The following is a 13,482-nucleotide window of genomic DNA, read 5'->3' on the forward strand; positions in this document are numbered from 1 at the left end:
TCCTTATTGCTGGGGCCAGAATTGTGGCATAGCAGGTAATGCTGCTGCCTTCAGCACTAGCACCCCATATGGTCACCAGTTTGAGTCGCAGTTGCTGCACTTCCAATCCAGGTCCCTGCTAGTGCTCCTGGGCAGAAGATAATCCAAGTACTTGGACTCCTGCTACTCATGTGAAAGAACTGGATGAAACTCAGGCTTCAGCCTGTTCCAGCACTAGCTATCCTTGCAGCCAACTGGGGAGTGAACCAGCAGATGGAAGATACCTCTCTATCTCTGTTAGGCTAATTTTCAAAACAAATAAATAAATTTTAAAAACATGTATTGCTGGTACAAGATTATAGGATTTGGCATTTTAAGAAAAATGTTTTCATTTTATTTTTTTTTCTTTAGCATTTTGCTTTAGAGCATCTAAGCTTGCTTGTATTTCTAACTACTTCAGAAGAATTCTCCATGAAGAAATGGAAAAGTGGCATTTACAGTTGAAATTCAAGTCTAAATTTGTGTGGCCAAGATTTGGAAGCAGGTTTGATTTGAGATCTTAGGAAAGAGTAGAAGCGTTGCATGGAAATTCAGTTGTCTGCTGAGCCTTCAACAAGCTCTGTTCTCTTTGTTTATGTGATTGGCAGAAAAGGCTGCAGTCACATTGAAGGAAGACAGCCCATGATTGTGTGTGTCTTATTCTAATCTTTATGGATTTAAAGAGATGGGAAGAAAGAACATAATGTAGCTGAATGTAATGACAAACAAAAAGCAGCCATTTCTCATATATCTGCCAGGGAAATAGTAGATGCACCTCAAGATACAACAATCTGCTTACCCTACCATGATAAGATGCAACACTCAAGCTAAGATGATAGTATGTGATCCTAAAAAGTCAGTAGCAGATGCAAATCTAGAGGGCTCATGTTCTGTTAATACTGAAAATTAGGTATTATGCTTCAGTGTGCTAAAATGATTAGAAGGTTTGGAATCTTACTCAGTGGTTAGGATACTTTTGTTTTATTATAAACATTCATGCTTTCTTTCCATCTGTCTCTCCTCTCTATCACTCTGCACCTATCGTGGTGTCTTGGGTAACCCTTAATTCAGGAGACAGGTGTCTGAAGATGAGAGAGAACTAGAGAGGAAGGGAGCAGAGGAAGGACCAGTTACCAAAGACAGAGTAGAACCACAGATGAGATTAGGCTGCAGGCGACTCAGGAGGAACAAGGGAAGTCATCCCTGTGGTCTCCTCTATTTGTATGCATCATCCCAATTTCCACAGTGGAATGTGTGAAGGGATAATTTGGGATTAAGGCTGTATGTCACACGGACCACCCTGTTCACTTATATTTAAGTGTCCCCTTTTAATAAACAATTTTCAGGGTCTGGTGTTGTGGCACAGTGGGTAAAGTTGCCACTTACCACACCACCATCCCATATAGGTGGTGGTTTAAGCCCCAGCTGCTCCACTTCTGATCCAACTCCCTGCTGTTGGCCTGAGAAAAGTGGCAGAGAATGGCTCAAGTGAGCATAGGTGGGAGACTTAAGCTCCTGGCCTTGGATGGGCCCCACTCCAGCTGTTGTGGCCATTTGGAGAGTGAAACAGTGGATAGAAGATCTTTGTTTCTCATCTGTCTCTCTCTGTAAGCTCTGCCTTCAAATAATTACATAGATCTTTAAAAATAAATAAAAATTTCACAATTGAATCACATCTTACCACAAAACACAGATGCTCCTTTCAAATAAGTCACATGTTTTATTTCAGATTTGGGTAACAGTTACTTGAATTCTATTATAAAAACAGATTTGTTTGTCTTATGAGAGAAATGTGTTTAATTAGACACGGAATTGACTGCTAAAACAATTTTGTTTATGCCTTACTATTTGCAGTTTTGCCGCTACCTTGTAGTTTTCTGTGTTTGGGAAGAAATAAAAAGTTCATGTGGCAAAAAAAAAAAACAAAACCACTATCATTTTTACAGTGGATCAGGCAAGTATTTCTCACAGTGTCCGTCTGCCTTTTTTCTAACTGTTTCCCTTTGTTTCCAGACCAAGAAGGAAAGGACAACTTTCAGTCGAACAAGATTCCAAAGGGAAGACAGTGCCAGAATTTGGAATACACTTTTGGACAAACGTTTTGCCAAGGTAAATATTACCATCGTACCAACAAGCGGACACATCCTTAAAGTTTCAGATTGCGGTGGTACCGCACAAAGGTTTAATTGTTTTTGTCTGATTCAGACTGAAGTAGAAGAAGAGGGCGAGGGTAAGGAGACAGCCTGCGATGTCCTGCAGCCCCTTCTCAATGTGTTACCAGGAGAAGACGGGCAGAATGTGGGAGCACTGCTTCACTGTGTGGGAAAAAGGGAGGCGAGGAGAAACGTGATGTTTTCCCCTCCTGTTTCAGAATCTATGGAAATCAAAACCCCTGTGGTTTGATTGCAGATACAGCGTCCCTTCTTGTATAAGCAGAGTTGGGTAATCCCCTCTAAAGGTTAAAGTGAAATATTTGCTAATATTCATGCCACACAGGAAAGGAAACAACCTGACTTAAAATATTTTACACAAAGACTTCTATCTGTATGAGTTTTTAGGAAATGTTACATTTTTCTCTGAAAAGCTCTATCTAGTTATCCTTTGCTTGGTTCATGAGAAAATCCTTTTTAGGAAAAATCATGCCCATAATACCTGTTTCTGGAAGAGAAGGTGTGTTTGTGAGCGAGAGAGGCCCGCAGGGAGGGAACCTTCAATAGAATCTGTATGCACACACCGTGAGTTTCAGAGTAGAAACTCTGGCACTTCACAAATTGTGGATTGGTAGGAATAAGGCTGAATAGAAGCGGCTGAACTTAATACACAGCTCCAGCATTCATGAGTTAGCTGCCAATATTTTAACACACATTGCTGTGTCATTTTCGTGAAGTTTCCCTGTTGCTGCTCAGTTTTCAGCTTTTAGCTAACTCCTGAAAGTTTATCTGATGAAACACCTCCTCCTTTTCTTAAGGAGGGTATTTGTTTACCTGTACATAAAGAAATGCAAAACCGTAAGATCTGATGTAAAAGAAAGTACACTTGCCAGCTTTCTCTGATGAAAAGTGGGTGTGTGATTGGCATCGCTCAGCTCCCGGCCTTCTGGAAGGTCATTTTAGAGAGGCAAGGGACAGTCATGTTTTCCTCTTGTGTTCTTACCCTGGTTATTCTCTTGTGAAGGGGCTGGGGTGAGAATGCAGGCTGTACATTAGAAAAGAATTTGGGATACTATTCATTCTCTGTTCTGACAGAGAGGACATTGTTTGTTCACTGTAATAGTCTTGGCAGGAATCTATGCTGTGCATACAGAATGGGAAAATAGAGCAGTGGGGAATCTCTAAATCTAAGCAACAGTTCAGCATTGGAAGTGTTTAGCATATATATTTTTAATAGTTTTTCCTTACTATAAATGCAAGTCATACTTTGGTGAACTATTTCCCTTTCAGAATGACTGAATTATTTATGCATTGCGTTGGTTGTTGGAGGGAGATCTTTTAAAAAGCTCTGTGTGCCCAGCTAAGTAATGTGGTGATAAGAATTAAAATCATGGGAGTTTAGAAATACTTTCTGGATACTCCAGTCCTGCTCTGTTGTTGCTCCTGAAACATTTGCACTCACATTGTTGTACATGAAAACACAGGCATGTCTTTTGTTGTTTCTCAGAATCAAGATTGTGGTGCCTAAGAGGCAGAGACACTTTGAAACAATGCAGGGAGGCAAGTGTACCCTACTAGAAATGGTGTGAGAGGAACCTCGGTCCCCAAATGTTCCAACCGCAAAGGCAACGAGTGTGGAGAAAAGGGGTGACAGTACTGTGCAAACTCCATGTTGGGACATAACGAGGCAGAAATGTACCAGATGGTGAGACATGTTCTCGCCTCTCGCTGACCTCAGCGCACGGTGGTCCCTGAGAACCCCTGAGGTGCCCAGGAACTTCATGGGTGTGCATGTGTGTTTCATACCAGACAGAACGTGATGCCACCAGGTTGCAGGCTGCTGTGTTCCCAAGCAGGGAGTGTAAGCTGGAGCCCTGGAGAGCCTGCACAAAGCAACCCTGATTGCAGGTGTATAGGGGCCATTGCCAATTCCAAGTTTAAGAGTTGCTCATCAATCTTGTGCTGAGAGATTTATCCTTACTCCCAAAACTCACCTTGCATCATGTTTGTAATTATAATACCCTGGATATTTATACCAAAAAATGCATAGTATAAATTATGAGATTGCTAAAATTACGTTTGTGACAGGTCTTTAAATTATTGCAAACTTCTCTGAGCTTTTTATGTAGTTTCTATAAGTTTCTGTTGTGCAACTAAAATTATCTTTTACCCCATTCCTGTGGCATGATTCATGTATATTCCTTGTTTGTTGTTGTTAGCTTTCTCACTTTTTAAAAATATATTTGTTTGACTTCATTTGTGAAAGTTATCTTCTTAAAAATGTGCATGTAATATATATATATATATATGAGATGACAAATTCAAGTAAATAACAGCAAAGAAACCAAGAAAAAAAATCAAACTTTACCAAACCTTTTTCCTTTTGTTGTTTGTTTTTGGTACATTTTTATCCATTTTAAAAGTAATTTTTATTTCATTCTTTGCAACATCTGAGTCACACAGCCTCTGGCAGAGGGACTAGACGGAGAGAGGAAGATAGTGGCGCATATATGGTGATTGCTGGCCCATCTGTGACTCTGGCCACCCTTTCTCTGTACAAAACCCCCTGTGACCACTCTAGGCAGGGCCTGATTTCTAGCATGTCCTAGTGACAGCCTAGCTGTCCTTGGAATGTGACCACAACTCTCCCATAAGCAATGGGAACTGGCAGACAGCTAATTCAGCATGTACACTGGCCTCCTAAGTGTCCTTGTAACTGGTCAAAGGAGGCTGCTTAAAAGGAGGGATGTGAGCATTTTATGTTTGCCGTGGCATGTGTTGGTTTTGTCTATTTTGAGCCGAAATGCATATCGTTTGTGGAAAATCAGAGTGAGCACATATTGATGCTGTTTTGTTGAACAAACGTTTATGTCATGCACACTGTGACACAAGCACTCTTCTAAACACTTTCCAGACGTTGAAAATTTAATTCACCTGACTACCCTACTTTATTGTTAGTTTTCCCATTTGACTTAAGAGGAAACGAAAGCTCAGAGAATATCTGTAGCTTGCCAAGTGGATGTAGTCAGCACTGGCATCCAGCCATCTGCTCTGGGGCCTGGTCATTAAGATTCCAACTCAGGCAGCACCTACTAGACCACACCAGAGCTTGCTCAACTGTCACATCTCTTCATGATCGATAAACACACATGCTTTCCCCTCAGGGGCACAGACACTAGTACACTGCCACTTTCACACCATGTCATGTTGGCCTCTACACACCGTGGTACATGGTGTACCATGTTACTTTTTGGAAGTGAATACCCTTCTATTGTTGTTTACTTGTGTGAAGAAAGAATTTGTAAATCCTGTTCTTCCAGTTTTCAAAGTGGGTGCAGGTTAATGCTGAGTGGTGAGCAGAGCAGCAGGTGTTCATCTGACAGCTTTCAGGATGAACAAGTCCCATGAACCTCACTGAAGGAAAGGCTGAAGGCAATGGCTCAGTCCCTTCCTTATCGACTTTTTATGCATGGGTCCAGTAACATTTGGCATGGCCCTATGCACAGCCAATGACAAAGGCTCTTGTGTCAGGTGGTGAATGTTAGATCACTCCTCTCTCCATGTGCCGTCAGGACACAGGCAGACTTCTGCAGGCTTGTGCCTTAACACAGCACTTCCCAAAGTATGCTGTACAAACATGGCAGGTTGCAACCACTTTTATCATCCTTCACATGTAGTAAACCTGCCCTGCTTTGGCATAGGAGGGATCTTCTATAACACTTCATGGAGAAGTGTCTATTAAGATGAAACTACACGTGGATTCCAAAGGGTTTTTTTGCACTAAAATTATATTTTAATTTCATCTTTCCATAAACATTTTTGAAGCTCCGTTATGTGCACTATGGTATTTGGCTCTTGTTTCTCTATACTCAAAAGCATTCATCCAGAACCTGCAAAATGTGCAGAAACATTGGGAGGCTTGGAGTCTCAGTTGCTATTCCAAGGATAAGGTGTCCATAGCAGAGGTTGTTGTCGGCATAACTTCTTTTGTGCATCTTTCCACCATCTCTGTGTTATCATGATCCTGGGTTCTGTTTCCATCACTCGTCTCTAACTTCACCATTTTCAGAGGATGGGCCATGATTTCCTGACAGTTACTTGACAAACTCCTTGGGATTCAGAAGTCTTTCAGGGATTTTTTTATATCATTCAGCACAATAAAGGTTCAAATCCAACCTGCATTTCTATAATATTAATTCTTAAAAGATTACCTAACTGCTTCAGAAAGCAGTTAATAACTCAAGATCTCTTTGAGGATGTAAAGCCATCACTGACAAGCAGATTTGTGACTCATATCAACACAGCAGGCTCCCATAGAGGTTTTAATTCATTTTTATAATTTGTTAGGTGCAGTTCCTTTATACATGGAATGGGTAACTTGTTTAAACCATTCAGACAGCAAACACAAGGAACAGTACTGTTATTAGCTTCTATTGTTGCAGCAAAATTCATTTACATACATTTTATGGTGTTAACACTGTTTTATTTCCCAAACTGGGTGTTGGATACATGGTTATTTGTTGTGTTATTCTTTTAGAGGCTCTGAAAAACCTAATATATTTGTGAAATATTGGCCCCTAAGGATATATGCATGATATAAAATTAAAAATAGGAAAATGCTAATCATCATATACAACTTGGCTTTATATTTCTTAGGTAAATATTGTATTCATGAAGGTACTTAAAAATGTTATTCTACGCATTTTTTTTATAATATCAATTTTTCCATATTATAAAAAGTACTTAAGGGCCTGGCACAATGACTCAGTGGTTAAAATCCTCACCTTGTGCACCTCAGGATCCTCTATAGGTGCCAGTTCATATCCTGGCTGCTCGACTTCCCATCCAGCTCCTTGCTTGTGGTCTGAGACAGCAGTCAGGACGGCCCAAAGCCTTGGGACTCTGCCCCCATGTGGAAGATCTGGAAGAAGCTCCTGGCTCCTGGCTTTGGATCAGCTTAACTCTGGCTGTTGAGACCACTTGGGGAATGAACCAAGAGACAAAAGATCTTTCTCTGTGTGTCTCCTCTCTGTAAATTTGCCTTCACAATTAAAAAAAAATTTTTTTAATACTTAAATTTATGTAGTTGGGAGGCAGAGAGAGAGAACAAGGGAGTGCATATCCTCTATGTCACTCTCCAAGTGTCTTTATTTTTTAAGAAAATTTACAACACGAAGTTAAGTAACTTGCTACTAAATGACCAATATGTCACTGAAGAAATGAAAAGGAAAATCAAAAAGCCCTTTTGAGGAAAGCGATGGTACTGTATGACCTCTGTGTCACTGAAGAAATTAGTAAGGAAAAAAAAAACTTTTTGAAGAAATGAGAATAAAAAAAAAAATCAGATCCTCTGAGATGTAGCAAAAACAGTATTATAAATTTGTAATATCTTCCCTCTATTGTCCTTTGCCGTAAAATAGTCTGCCAAATGTAGTCTTTGACTCCAACTTTCTGCTCTTTATGTGAGTCCTAACACTGTTGACATTTTGTTGTGTAGGTGTATTTAGAACGTTCATTGGGGGTCTGCTTTTATTCACTTGTAGAGATCCATTCTGTTGATTTTCGTTAATTACTGGTACTCTGAGCTCCATTATATCCTTCATTTGTAAGATTACAAGCATATGTTTGTTTACCTTAGTTTTTGTTTTGCATTCTCAGTGGAGATATTCTTATATTAGAGCAAACATTTGATATTTGTCCTTTTGGAATTGGCTTATTTCACTGAGCATAAGAGTCTCTAGTTGGGACCATTTGGTTGCAAATGGTAACATTCTATTTTTTTTTTAATAGCTGAGTAGTATTTCATGGAGTAGCTATACCATGTTATCTATTCTTCCTTTGATGAGCTTCTAGGTTGTTTCCATGTTTTTGCAATTGTTGATTATGATGCAATTAATACAGGGGTACAGGTTGGTTTCTCATGTATATCAGTTCTTTTGAATATATTCCCAGGAGTGGGATTGCTGGGTTTTGTGGTAGGTAAATTTTTAGTTGCCTGAGTATTCTCCATACTTCTAAGTGGCTACGTCAGTCTTCAAAAATTCATCTGGAAACATGAAAGACCACAAATAGCCAAAACTATCTTGGAGAAAAAGAATCTAGCTGGAGAGACCACAGTTCCAGACCTTAGGACATATTATAGGGCAGTAATTATCAAAACAGGCTGGTACTGATACAGAAGCATAGAGGAAGATTAACCAAGCAAAATAGAAACACCAAAAATGAGCCAACACATGTGCAGCCATCTTATCTTCAACAAGAGAACAGAAAACAGTTTAGGGGAAAAAGAAGGCCTCTTTAACAAATGCTGTTGGGACAATTGGATAGCAGCCTGAAGAACTAGGAAACAAGACTCTCACCTTTCATCATACACAAAAATTAAATCTAAACAGATAAAGGAACTAAGCCTGTACCCAGAAACTATCAAGCTACTAGAAGAAAATATAGCAAAAACTCTACAAGATATAGGCATAGGCAAAGACTTCCTAGAAAAATCATCAAAAGCTCAGACTGTGAAGGCCAAAACAAACAAATCAGACTGCATCAAACTAAGAATCTTCCGCACAGCAAAGAAAACAAGCAACATAATAAAAAAGCAACCAACAGAGTGGAAGAAAATCTTTGCACACAACACAACAGATAGGAGACTGATACCAGAATATACAAACAACTCCATAAATATAACAACAAAGTGAGCAAACCATTAACAAAGGATAGCAGAGAAAGGAGAATAGAACAGATTGGTCAACTATCCTAACCCAATGATGACAGTAAATGTTTGGGCAATGAAGACTCTAAGGTGGACAATGTCAGTCAATGGACATTGAAAGTGTTCACTCATCCTTGGATCAGTGGGATCAACAACATTTCAGAACTCTTGAAACCGCCTGGGCAGGATCCTCTGAGCATACACCACATCAGGACACTGGGTCAATATTGGGTGGTCGTTCCCCATCCCCAGGTACTGGAGCAGTTGGGAGGCTGGGTGTGGCTTCTCTCCTAGTCTCTCCCCTCTTCCCCAGATACAGGAAAAAGAAATGGAAAACTTGGAAACAATGCTCCCACCCACTTTTCTCTGACCCTCAATCCTTCTCAACCGATCAACTATATAAGCATCATCTAAAATAAAAAATTTAAAAGAAAAAGGTGAAGAAAATGAGCAAAGATTATTCAAAGGAACAAATCCAAATGACTAACAGACATATGAAAAAATATTCAAGTCCCCTAGCAATAAGGGAAATTCAAATATAAACCGCACTGAGGGGCCCGCGCGGTGGCACAAGTGGTTGAGTCCTCGCCTTGCACACCCGGGATCCCATATGGGTGCAGGTTCTAATCCCGGCAGCCCGGCTTCCCGGCTTCCCTTCCAGCTCCCTGCCTGTGGCCCAGGAAAGCAGTTGAGGACGGCCCAAGGCTTTGGGAACCTGCACCCGTGTGGGGGACCCGGAAGAGGCTCCTGGCTTCGGATTGGCATGGTATCAGCCGTTGCGCTCACTTGGGGAGTGAATCATCGGCCAGAGGATCTTCCTCTCTGTCTCTCCTCTCTGTATGTCTGCCTTTCCAATTAAAAAATAATAAAAATAAATCTTTAAAAAAAAAAGAACCGCACTGAGGTTCCATTTAACCCCAATGAGAATGGCACACATACAGAAAATTGCCAACAACATCTGCTGGCGGGGATGTTGGGGAAAGGCATTCTGCTCCACTGCTGGTGGGACTGTAGGTTGGTGAAGACACTTTGAAAGTTTCCAAGTGTCTTTAACACCCAGGGCTTGGCCATGGCCACAACTAAGAGCTGAAAGTTGATAGTTGTAGGATCTCATTTACTTTCAGGATCTGCCTAAGCAAGAAGCTGGAGTTAACAGCTGAATCCAGAACTAAACATGGTTCCTCTGTGTAGGGAAATTTAACCGGTAGGGTAAATACCTTTTTCCTAAGTCATAATTCCACTTTTCCGTGAAACGTTTGAAGTGCCCATCAGTTATGTTACATATCAAATGTTACATATTTGATCCCTATACCAAGAATATACAAGAATGGCATTTCAAAATGTGTCTGCCAGTCAGGAGCTTCATTCTGTAAGAGATTTCATTTAGGTAAAATAGCACATCACTGGTTAGGTAGGAAAAATTTCACAGTGTAACTACAAAAACTTGTATTTTTAAAAAAAAAGATTTATTTATTTTACTTAAAGCGTTACAGAGAGGGGAGGAGACCGAGAGGGATCTTCTGTCTGCTTAGTCACCCTCCAAATGGCCGCAACAGCCAGAGCTGAGCTTATCCAAAGCAAGGAGCCAGAAGCTTCTTCCTGGTCTCCCATGTGGATCGCCCCACTTGGGCCATCCTCTGCTGTTCTTCCAGGCCAGAAACAGGGAGCTAAATCAAAGAAGGAGCAGCTGGGACCTGAACTGGTGCTCACATGGGATCCTAACACTGTAAACAGAGGATTAATTTGATAAGCTACCTCACTGGCCCTGCCAGCTTGTATTTAAATGAACTTGGTAGTACAAAATTGAGCAATAACTTACCTAAAATTTAAAAAAGAAAAACCACCTTTTACTTGAGTCATCACATATATATACTACAAAAATTTAAAATATGCCTATGAAGGGTGGCAAAGTCAAAACAGGGGAATTTTTTTGCTGAAATAAAGATAAGATGTTGCTATGATTATTTGTATTTGGTTTAAGGAGAACTTTGCCATTCTCCAGTAGATGATAGATAATTGGATAATGTGAGGTCTGGTCAGTACAGAAGGAAGATTAAAGACCCAGGGGAGAATTAGCTGGTTAGAAGAAAATGTTATGAAATTGTTACTGCCCTGCCTTGCTCTGTCTACATCATAGAAGCATCTTCTTTAGATTCCTGTCCTAGGATGATGCTGACTCTAAATATGGCAAGCCCTATCTACTTAGGTTCTCCTTGCCTGCTGCAAGATATTTATGTTTACTAAAATAACAACCATTAAACCAATAGCATTTCCAATGCATTGTTCTTTTGACCACAAAAAGTGATTTTCCTTAAGAAATCCTTTGTTATTTAATCAGAAAAACATTTCTGAGAATTTTATGTCTTTGCATTCTTATATAGTAAGGCATGATTTTATTATCTTTTACTTGGTAGGCTTAGTAGTTCTCAAGTTCTGGATTTGCCATTTATAATTTCCATCTATCATTAGATCCCAATGCAGCTAGCAAGTTTAGATTGATTAGATTAGCCTTGTGATTTGTTTTGTTTTGTTTTGTTTTGTTTTGTTTTGTTTTTCAGCAATGTTGATATTGCTTGGCTGTACAGATTGTAAACTGAAATCCAAGTTGTCTTCTGGTTCACTGTTGCTGAATAGAACTAGTAAATGTGTGAAAAACCATTTCAATGGATATGATTTAAGAAAAAATGCATGTAAAGGAAATGTCTTTTATACTTAATTTATTGATGTAAGCTGCATCCGCATGTGAATCGCAACTAACTTTCATTTTCAAACTATTCATTTATACTAGGAAGTGGATGCTGAAGAACTATGTTTGGCAACTTGGAGAACATTTTTAGCATTTGAATTTCCCTATTTATAGTACAGCATCAGGCACTGTAAAATGTTTGGCATTTCTATAAGGGATGCAAACACTTTAACATTCTCTGTTGTGATCTAACAATTCATTTCAAAGTAAGATGAATCAGTCTTGTTTGGAAAATGTTTTGCACAAATATTGGCAAGGAGATGATCATTACATTTATGTGAGTTTTTTTTTTAATGCAAACTCCCCAAAAGTAAATGATGACAAATGGAACAGCCATTACTTATTTATTCTGCATTACTGTGGTTCTATATGAACTGCCTTTTATTAACTTTGAATTCTCACACTGCTCTGCTTTATTCCTTGCTTGGCAGGTTTTGTTAATTCACGTTCAAATCAGAGACCGAATTTTTATATCCAGCCATTCAAATGTCAGGTATTTTTTCATCTAACCCTCCTCTTAGCCACCATATGTTTCTCATAATGAAAACTCCAGATTACTCCGTTAACATATACCCTTCTCTTTTACATTAGAGGACACAAAAATAGGAATTTGTAGCATGTGGCCCCTAGTTGGCTGAACAGAAGAGAAACATCCCGCCTCCCTTCAACTCCCTCCACATATACACATGCTTGAAATTAAAAAAAAAAAAGGAATAAAACGCATGTTATCATTGATAGGGTCCTGGAACAGGAAAGGAGACATTAGGTAAAAATTAAGGAAATTGGAATTAAGTGTAGACTTAGGTAATAATAATGACCAGTATTGATGATTGTAGATATTGCACGCTAATGTAAGATGTAATAAGAGGCTAGAAAAGCTACAGCTAATGTATTTATTATAAATGACTCTAGTTGGCCTCAGGCCATTTTGCAAGAAGAAGAATTTAGAAAGTGATCATTTCTCCAGGTGCCAGGGTTCTCTACTGAACCCAGCCAGCTACAGCGGAGTTGATAAAAGTCAAGTATTTGGAGAAAACTGGAGATCAAATGTAGCCCTGCCACCTGTTTTTTTGTAGGGATTGAACACTTTCTGCTGTAGCTTCCAGGTGATTCCTGAGAGGTTAGAGGATGACGGTTCAGACGTCCTCGTGGCCACTGCTTGACTGGTTCAACCTCTCCAGACCTCATTTTTGCTGTCTGTGCAGTCAGAGGGTTATACACCCTTTTTCTCTTGGATAGCCTGGAACTTAAGACATTTGAAGTCTGAATGTATGTTTTGGAGGTCTGTTTGTGATTCGAGCTATGGATTTTATGAAGGATGAAATGTGGGTACTAAAGCAGGTTGTATATTTGCATGTGTTCTCTAGGTTGTGACGTAAGATGATTTACCATTTTTTGGCACGTTTGAAGTCAACCCCAGACCCCTACCCTGTCCTCTCCACACATACCCTCCTCTCCCCATCCCCACCAGCCCCACCCCAGTTAAGGAATCCAGCAGTTGCTAAAAGGAACATTGTTCCTATGTAAAAAGTCACTTTTACATGCTAGGAAGATGAAGCCACCTATTTTAAACATAGCAACGTTAAATCTGAACTCAAAAATCACGTGAAGATGTCCAGATGTGCATTTACTGGTGGCAAGTGTTGTAACTTACATGCTAAGGTACATTTTTAGAGAGATATTAGACTAATGTGTTTTCATATTGTATATATAAAACTTAAATGCAATTTAGCCTCAATATAACATTTAAAACAGCTTATAGTGTTAGGTTTATTTAATTAGACCAGTAAAATTTTGAATATCTAATTACGTTTTAGATGTTTAAGCTCTATCAAGTATTTGAGTTATGCTTATTGAGT

The 13,482-nt window shown here is 39.5% G+C and overlaps 1 protein-coding gene across 1 annotated transcript in view; it reads left to right on the plus strand.

Annotated features, from left to right (window-relative positions):
• The first annotated feature begins 2,070 nt into the window (after window positions 1–2,070).
• Window positions 2,071–13,482, plus strand: part of PAG1 (phosphoprotein membrane anchor with glycosphingolipid microdomains 1) — a 67,866-nt gene continuing 56,454 nt past the window's right edge. Inside the window, exon 1 of the mRNA XM_040994047.1 lies at window positions 2,071–2,127. The gene's annotated coding sequence lies outside the window, so the exon portion shown is untranslated. The remainder of the gene's footprint in view (window positions 2,128–13,482) is intronic.

Source organism: Ochotona curzoniae, unplaced genomic scaffold, assembly GCF_017591425.1.
Source record: "Ochotona curzoniae isolate NIBS_2020 unplaced genomic scaffold, NIBS_Ocur_1.0 contig_1071, whole genome shotgun sequence".
Taxonomy (NCBI): domain Eukaryota; kingdom Metazoa; phylum Chordata; class Mammalia; order Lagomorpha; family Ochotonidae; genus Ochotona; species Ochotona curzoniae.